Genomic DNA, 9751 nt, shown 5'->3' on the forward strand with positions numbered 1-9751 from the left:
CGGGGCCACCCCCAGCTCCCTGCAGCCGCTGCCATCAACAATTGCTGGCTGGCTCCTCCCTGGCCCAAGCCTAAAGCCTCTGGCCAAGGCTTTAGGCCTGGACTGGGGCACCCCCAGCTCCCTGCCACCAATCTCTGGCTGGCTCCGCCCGGTTCCCCGCTGCAACTGCCATCAAGGATCCCTGGCTGGCTGGACCGGCCCAAGCCTAAAGCCTCTGGCGGAGGCTTTAGGCTTGGGCCGGAGCACCCAGCTCCCTGCCACTGCCGCCATCAAGCATAGCTGGCTGGCTCCGCCTGGTTCCCTGCTGCTGCCGCCATCAATGATCGCTGGATGGCTCCGCCCAGGCCCCAGCCTAAAGCTTCAGTCTGAGGCTTGGGGCTGACATATGCAAATTAGCCGCCATCTTGGCTGTCGACTAATTTGCATATCTCACTGATTAGCCAATGAAAAGGGTAGCGGTCGTACGCCAATTACCATCTTTCTCTTTTATTATATAGGATAGTGAATGCTTCCTAATGGAAAACACAATGAAGAAAAACTAGCATTCACAAATTGTAATTTCTTTGCACAAATAAACCTGAAATGATTTTCTCAGTTAAAAATGTCTTTTCCATTAGTAGGTAAAAACATGTTTGCATATACTAGTACATAGGAATATATAAATTTCAACAAGCTGTTTGACCAGATTCTCTTTATAGGTAAAATGTATATAGTCCTTTTATCAGAGTCAACAGAGAGAATGGTATTGGTATCTTTCTCTAATTTGAGCATATGACTTTATTATTTACTAGAGGCTCAGTGCATGAATTCACGCATGGGTGCAGTCCCCAAAGAGGTGGGGGGAGGGCGGGGAGGCAGGACACCAGGATGCAATCGGCCCTCTGGTGGATGGTGGGACGCCCCTGCTGGCCTGGGATCTGGATCTGTCCACTGATGTTCGAGCTGGTTGTCGGGAGCCACCTGGCAGCCGTTTTTATATTATTTCTTCCTTGAGGAGCATCTAGGGAGGGGAAGTGGCCATGGTGCCCAAGGCTGACATCCAGGAGAATGGCGGCGCTGTCAGGATCCTGCCAGCTGTGCTGGTCTGTAGGTGCCTGGCCCGTTCTTCGGAGATTGGACTACTGCAGGACTACTGAGGGAGTGAGTGGCTGCAGCAGGGCTGGTGGGCCACTGGGACGGATCTGTCAGCTGAGTGGTGCTCCCACTGTGGGAGCACACTGACCATCAGGGGGCAGCTCCTGCATTGAGAGTCTTCCCTTTGGTGGTCAGTGAGCATTATAACAAATAGTCGTTCAGGTCATTACGGTCATTCAGTTCATTTTGATAGTTTGGTCGTTTGGTTGCTTAGGCTTTTATATATATAGACTATTGGCCCAGTGGATGAAATTCTGGCATGGGTGGGTGTCCCTCAGCCTGGCCTGCACCCTCTCCATTCTGGGACCCCTCAGGGGATGTCTGACTGCCAGTTTAGGCCTGATCCCACAGGGATCCCGCTCACAATCTGGGACCGCTAGCTCCTAACTGCTCGCCTGCCTGCCTGCCTGAATCCTCCTAACTGCTTCTGCCTGCCAGCCTGCTTTCTCCCTAACCACTTCCCTGCCGGCCTGATTGATGCCTAACTGCTCCCCTGCCGGCCTGATTGCCCACAACTGCCCACCCCTGCCGCGACCTGCCTCCTCCGCTGAGACCCACATCCTCCATGTCACAGGGAGCTGCAGGACCCCCAGGCTTCACCACGCAGAGCAGCCGCCGGGATCCGTCTCCGCTGTGCGTGCGGCCATCTTGTGGGGCCATCTTGTGACAACATCGCACACAAGGGCCACCTAGGCTTTTATCAATATAGATATTTTAGGACTTCCTTTAAAAGGAATTTTAATTGTTAGTCAATTGCTATGGGTGTCGTGGTGGGAACTAAATAAAATTAGGACAAAAATAAACTTCTAATTTGGGGCAGATTTCATCCAGCATTCAGATGGGTGGCACCAAATCCATTTTATAACTTAATTCAGGTTTTGGGGAGTGTGTATGTCAGTTTGTTTCTAACATATTATAGTGGACTCAAAATTGAATATAAGCACAAAAGGTAATTTAAAGATATTTTATAAAAACACAGATGAATACCTGCTTGATATTCATATCTCTCAAAAATTATACAGGTTTGGGTATCACTCCTGCCCTATGCTACAGAATTTTAGGGAATCGGTTGTATATTTATGCAAGCACTTGAACAACTATTAATGAATGTGATTTTGAGAAGTTCGTCATGTCATTTGAGACCTGCTAATTGAAACTACTCAAAGTGTGCTCAGAAACCATTGGAGCTTGTTAGACATGCAGAATCTCAAGCTTCACCCCAGAACTACTGGACCAGACTCTGACTTTTAAAAAGATTCCTGGGTGATTTGTGTCCACTTAAAGTTTGTAAAGACTGCTCTACAGCACATGATTTGTCTTTCAGACAACAAAAGAGTGCAATAAAGTCATCATCTAACTAGTGATCTTATTTTCATGAGCACTAGAACCACAAATTCAAGCCCAGCCAAGGCAGTTGATATTTGTTGAGTAAGGTAGTCTCTGGGATAAGCGAACGATTTCATTATACATACTCTAGAACATGCTTATTCGGGAACAGTGACTAATTGTTCAATAGGTAATTGAAATATACAGGTGAAATTGGGATTCGTTAAACAGCAATACATACATAATTTAAAACTTTAACCTAAAACAGAAATTTTTTAACTTAAAATGTAACTACTTATTTGCCAAACTTTAGACGCAGGTTCAGGGTGATGTCTTTGAGTATGAGCCCTTTGAATGGAGTTTGAGGTCATCTTTCCTTTAAAATAGAACCTATATTACATTACCTGATATCCAATTGCAGTTTCTTTAAAATGAAAATAACAAACAAACAACAAAATTAAGGACACTTGCTCAATAATGTGAATATAATATCTTATATTTTATCTACTTAAAGAAAATTTTGGCATAGCAAAATACTACTTATTCTGTGGTCTACTATTATCATTGCTTTGCTGAAGGTCACTTTATTTCTTGATTGATTAACATCAATACCTGTTCCTTAATCTTGTGTTTCTCTCCATTCTAATATGTTTAATATAATGACAACCATTCTAATGTGTTTAATTACATATTCCTTTTGTTGTGTATATTCTTGTGAAAGGTATATTATACATATGCTATGTTATAAATGTAGTATAAATTGTAGTATATCTCACTTTGTCTCCTTCATTCAACATTATATTTTAAACATCCACCTATGTTGGTCTGTGTGTGATTTGTCTGCCACTTCTAATGTTGCATGGTGCTCCTTGAATGAATCCATTTATACTTCGTATATTTAATTCTCCAGTGATGGTCACTCAGCACCACAAACAACACTGATATATTGTGATATACACATAAATATGTCTCTTTTCAGGAGAGAAATTGTTGGTCCATTGCACATGCCATATTCCTCTCCAGAGTATCTGTGCCAGTCTACAATTCTACCGGTAGTGCATACAGATTTCTATATGTGCACATCTTCTGCAACATGTTGCTTTTCTCAGTGTTCTAACTTTTGTCAGTCTAATGGATGTAAAGGAATAATTCATTTTTATTTTTTTTAAATCTTTTAAATTTTGGAATAATTTTATATTCCTGTAAAAGTTGCAAAGTTAATACAGAAATTTCCTCTGTACTCTTCACCAAGCTTCTCTAACTGTTAACATAGCAAAGATACATTTGTCAAAACTGTGGGACCAACATTGGCACAGAGACTTTATTTAGATCTCACATTTTCCCATGTGGGTCCTTTTTCTGTTTCAGGATTCACTCCAGAAAATTACATTGCATTTAATTATGTCCCCCTAGTCCCCTGCTGTCCATGACAGTTTCTCAGTCTTCCCTTGCTTTTCAAGATCTTGAGATTTTTGAAGAGCACTGGCCAGGTATTTTGTAGGATGCCCTTTCATTTGGTCTTGTCTGATCTTTTTTCCTGATTAAACTTGGGTTTTGGGGTTGGAGAAAATACCACGAAATGATGTTTCCTTCTTACCATGTCAAAGGAATACATGATATCAAGATGACTTATCACTACTGACTAAGTCTAGTGGATCCCACTGTTTTAAATTGTGTTTCCTTTTTTACCAGTAAGTTCTGGTATGTCCTTATAAATGTGATATCTTTTTTGTTTCCTCTTCTGTAATCTGCCTGTTCACACCTTTTAACCATTTTCCTATGAGGATTCTGTATTTTTTGTTGTTGATTCATAATCATTTTTGTTATATTCTAGAGATTAATCTTTCATTGATTTTAAACATTACCAATGTCTTCCATTAGCCTATTTACTCAGTTCTTCATTAACCAAACATCGTTAATTTTTATGTGATAATATTTTTATTTTTTATGAATTTTTATGAGGCTTTTAAAGTTTCAAAAAAGCCCTCTGCCTTTAGATAACATAATTATTCTCTATTTTTCTATTATATATGTAGTTTTATCTTTCACTTTAATATTTAATCTGCCTGTAATCCACATTACTCATTACATTAGGTAGATATACAGTTTATTTTGTTTCACATAGTGGATCAGCTTTCAAACTTTATTTTCTAAACATCATGTTCTTTCCAATTAATTTGTTGTACCACTTTATTGTAAATTAAGTCCTCCCTGAGTTTTCTATTCTCTACCATTGATCTGTATGCCTGTTGCTCTTGCAATATCATAATAGTATTTCTTTTACTCTGATCTATAAATTTACTAATAAAACACAATTGTATTGGGGTTGCATTAAATTTACATATAAATTTAGAGGGAGAATTGATGTAAATATCTCTTTCAGTTAATCCTTTTTGTCCTTTTATTCAGTTTGAAGGTTTATTCATGGAAGTCTTTTAGACTTTTGGCTATGCAAATTCTTCATAATTTTGTGGCTATTGTAAAAATTATTTTAAAATTATTTTTTTAATTTGCTATTGCTGGTCAAGAAAAACATTATTGGTTTTCATAGGTTGACTTTGAATTTATCATCTCATTTTTTACATTTTATAGCTGTTTTCCTTAATTTATTAATATTTATTAATAGTCTATTTTGTGGCTGGCCTGTTCTGAGCACTTGGGGTAGATCAGAGAGCAAAATGCTCCTGTGAAGATTGTATTCTGTCTACCTCATGGGGACAGATAGGCAAGACAGAAAAGTAATAAATAAGTACGTCATGCACTATAATAGAAGTGGAATACGCTATAGTAAAAAGAAAATCAGAGTAGAGGGGATCAGGAATGTGGGCAAGTATTTGCAATGTACTAGAGAGGTCTGGGAAGACTGAGAAGTGGCATTGAACAAAGACATAAATGTAGTAATTGAATCAGTTATGTAAGTTTTAGAGGCCTGGTGCATGAAATTCGTGCACTGGAGGGAGGGGTGGTCCTCAGCACAGCATGCACCCTCTCCAATCCAGAACCCCTCAAAGGATGTCTGACTGCTGATTTAGGCCCTCTTGCAATCAGGGACTGCTAGCTCCTAACCACTCACCTGCCTGCCTGCCTGATCACCCCTAACCACTCTGCCTGCCTGATGCCCCTAACTACTCTCCCTTGCTGGCCTGATAGCCCCTAACTGCTCTTCCCTGCTGGCCTGATCATCCATAACTGTTCTCCCCTGCTGGCCTGATCACCCCAAACCACCTCTGCCTCAGCCCCCGCCACCATAGCTTTGTCTGGAAGGAAGTCCGGAAGATGTCTGGTCTATCTGGTCTAATTAGCATATTACCCTTTTATTAGTATAGTTGTGGAGTAGAGCCTTTCACAACGAGGATCAGCCAGTGCAAAGGGCCTGCCAGCCATGGTGAGAATAGGTTTAAAACACAAAAGAGAAGGAATAGGGCTGTCAGTGAGGAGGCTGTTTCAAAAATGCAGTTGGAAAGTGCTAGCTTAGCCAATTCTGGTACCAGTGGAGGTGGTAAGAATGAACTGAATTTTGGATATCTTTGGATAATTTGACAGGTTGTTGTTTTTAAGGCAAGATACTGGTATCAAGTCCTTCTGAAGCCTTAAATTTATTTAGTTTTAGATATGATATATTTTCACCTCATTTTTAAAGCATAAACACAATTTCATTAAGTATATTATTAAAATCACAAGTGGTGTAAGATGAAACCAGCTTTAGGAAAAACATAACTGCTGTTAGTTTGTATATGACTCATGACAAAGATATACAGTCCTAGCCAGTGGTTCTTAGTGGTTAGAGCAGTGATGGTGAACCTATGACGCGTGTCAGAGGTGACATGCGAACTCATTTTTTTGGTTGATTTTTCTTTGTTAAATGGCATTTAAATATATAAAATAAATATCAAAAATATAAATCTTTGTTTTACTATGGTTGCAAATATCAAAAAATTTCTATATGTGACATGGCACCAGAGTTAAGTTAGGGTTTTTCAAAATGCTGACACGCCGAGCTCAAAAGGTTCGCCATCACTGGGTTAGAGTGTCAGCCCCACACACTGAAGGGTCTCTGGTTGGATTCCTGGTCAAGAGCACATTCCTGGGTTGCAGGTTCCCTTCCTGCCCTGGGTCAGGGCATGTGCGGGAGGCAACCAGCCCATGTGTCTCCCATATTTCTCTCTCTCTCTCTCTCTCTCTCTCTCTCTCTCTCTCTCTCTCTCTCTCTCTCTCTCTCTCTCTCTCTCTCTCTCTCTCTCTCTCTCTCTCTCTCTCTCTCTCTCTCTCTCTCTCTCTCTCTCTCTCTCTTTCTCTCCTTCCACTCTCACTGAAACGCAATGGAAAAAATATCCTCAGGTGAGGATTAAAACACACACATACACAAAAGACAAAGATATACCAGTATAGTGAGAAGTTAGCTTTCAGTGGGAGTATTAGTGTATCCTGGGTGATAACCAGATTTTTTACAAAAGAAATGGAAAACATTGGTTATCCTAGGAAGTAAGCTAAGTGAGGACCAATTCAGAGTTTCCCGTTCTTGGCTGGTATATATATCACCTCGTTTTAGGAAGAATTTAAGATAGCCTTATAAACATAGAAAGCATAGCAAGGCAAGATATACTTTGAAGTAGACGAGGAAAGCAGACCTCAAAAAAAACAAGAGCAAACAAAAGCATGAATCATAACATAAAGAAAGATAAGACTATTTACTAGAGATGAGTTGTAAATCTTGTTAACGTTGAAAGCAGGTAAAACTGCTGCTCATCAAAATTATTTAGGCTGGTTTCATATAAATAATAAAGTACACTTTTGGGTTATTTGACTCACATTATTTTATTTCTTTTAGAAATACATCTTAACTATATACCATAGAATTTAGTCAAGAATCAATATGAAATATGGATATATGTATCTATACTTATATATGCTTTGAATATTATTATACATTAAATTACATAGTGCTATCTGTAAAAATACCCACACGGTTCTCTTATGTCAAAGCACACATTTTTATCTTCCTGTGCTGCCTTGGTGTTTACTTTCTATGAACAATAGGTACTCTGTAGCTTGTTTTCCTTTTCACTTTGATTTCCAGGAAGCTTGGAGTGATTGCCAAGGATTTTCTTAATTTGTTGTGATAATTTCCTTTATTCTCAGGCCTCCATATTATTTGGCTCTTCTGTTTTAATTTTAAAAATAGTTTTAGACTTAATTTTTTTGTGATTCAGCCACTTCAAACCCTCTTTGATAATGCTGTGTGTGAATTGACTAATTTATAATTCCTTTCCTTATAATTACTAGAAATCTATCTTCAGCAAAATACATGGATATTCTTTTAAGGTTGCAGGAGGAAGGACTGTAACATCAACCTCAGGAACAGGGACTGGAAAGGGATAGAAATCTATCTGTGACCCACGTTCCTCTTTGTAGATTTGTTTTCATTTTCTTTCTTACTGTGACAGGTTTCTTTTGCTTCCTCAATTCTCACACTGAATGGAAGAGGTCCACCTCACTTCTCAGGCCTATTGTTGGCTTATAGGTGAAACAACCTTGGAGAGCTGACCTCAGTGTCTCTCTCTCTCTCTCTCTCTACCTCTCCCTTCCCTCACCCTCCCGCTCCCCTCAGTTTCTCTCTCTCTGTCACCCTCTCTCTGAAAAGTGCCAGATAAATCTAACTTTGGTTAGAGCCCACTTTTGTATCCATTAACTGTTCTTAGGGGAATGGATTCATCTGACTGCTGGTCCTGCCATTATGTAAGACAAAACTTCACATTTGCAGGGGTTTTTTTCAAAGATGAAACAAAATACATGATTTAAAAGGATGAATACAAATAGCAAAAAGTGCAGATTGAACAAATAAAAATTAAAAAAAGAAATACACACACACTAATGCTTTTGCTTATAACATAGCTGCTTGACACTGCAAATTGAGAGCCTTGAGTATTTAACATGCCTCAATATTCACAGGATTTGAAGAACCAGGCTGGCCAAATCCCCCAGTGGGAATCCTCACCCCATGAGGGTGTGGCCAGCCTGGGTGAGGGGCTTTGGGCTGTTTTAAGGCTGGCCACATCCCTTTCAGGGTGGGGGTTCCTGCTGGGGGGTGTGGCCAGCCTGGGTGAGGGGCTGATGGCTGTTTGCAGGCTGGCCACAGCCCTGGGAAACCCTGGCTCCCAGACCCTCCTTGAGCGGAGGCCACAGCGGCTGGAAGCAGGTATCTGGGGTTTATTTATCTTCTATAATTGAAACTTTGTAGCCTTGAGCAGAACTCAGGGCCAGCAGGGCAGGTGGGAAGCTTGGCTTCCTCCATTGCCAGGGGCAACCCAAGCCTCCTGTTCACTGCAGCTCTGTGGCTGCTGCCATCTTGGTTGGGTTTATTTGCATACTCGCTCCTGATTGGGTGGTGGGCATGGCTTGTGGTGTAGCAGAGGTATGGTCAATTTGCATGTTTCTCTTTTATTAGATAAGATGATTTTAGCCCTCTCTGTGAAAATTGTGGTATTTTTTTATAAGTGTAATTTTTTATTTTGAAGTTTATGCCCAAACATTTCACACAGGAAAACAAACCTAAAGGACACACACACACACACACACAAAGGGAAGAAGACAGATACATACCAATTTGATTCAATTAGTTACAAATTTGGTGATCAAAATAGATTCACTAAGTTCATTACTTGCTTTGCATTTGATATCTGATGGGGGTTAATTAAATAAAGTTTCCACTCAAGTGGGTTAATAGCACTAATTTGGGAAGTCACTTTATTTAGATTCCTTAAGTCTCACTCCTTGCTTGTGAGGCAGTGAGGTCCTGACATATGGGTAGTCTTTGCAACCATCCTTCATAATACCTGCTATCACCAGAAAATCCCTCTTTTCCATCTGTTGTTGAATTATCCCCTATCACAATTTTTTGAAGTTAATGAAGCATTTTTGAAAAACACACAAACGTAATAGAATCTCTCTGGATTTGCTTGGAAAATAATCTATCTTCTAACAGTAAAAGTCCCATATCAGATAGGACTTTTATTAGATAGGAATAACATTTAATTCTGATCATTTGCTTTCCATGTAGTAGTGAACATGAAACTGAGCAATGTAGATTTCTCCTAAAAGGATATGGTGTGATATCTTGGATAATGGGCACAAGCTAATGGATTAAGAACTTCCAGGCAAGGAGAGTTTAGAAGGTAAGGGACCTCTGGAAACAAGGTGGAGGCTGTAACTCAACACCACCAGCCCTAATGGGTGGACTAAATATCTAAGTCAATCAGAATCTAGTCCCAAGGGAAGTAATGAAAAGCACAGG

The sequence above is a fragment of the Myotis davidii genome, unplaced genomic scaffold (assembly GCF_000327345.1).
Source record: "Myotis davidii unplaced genomic scaffold, ASM32734v1 scaffold196, whole genome shotgun sequence".
Taxonomy (NCBI): Eukaryota; Metazoa; Chordata; class Mammalia; order Chiroptera; family Vespertilionidae; genus Myotis; species Myotis davidii.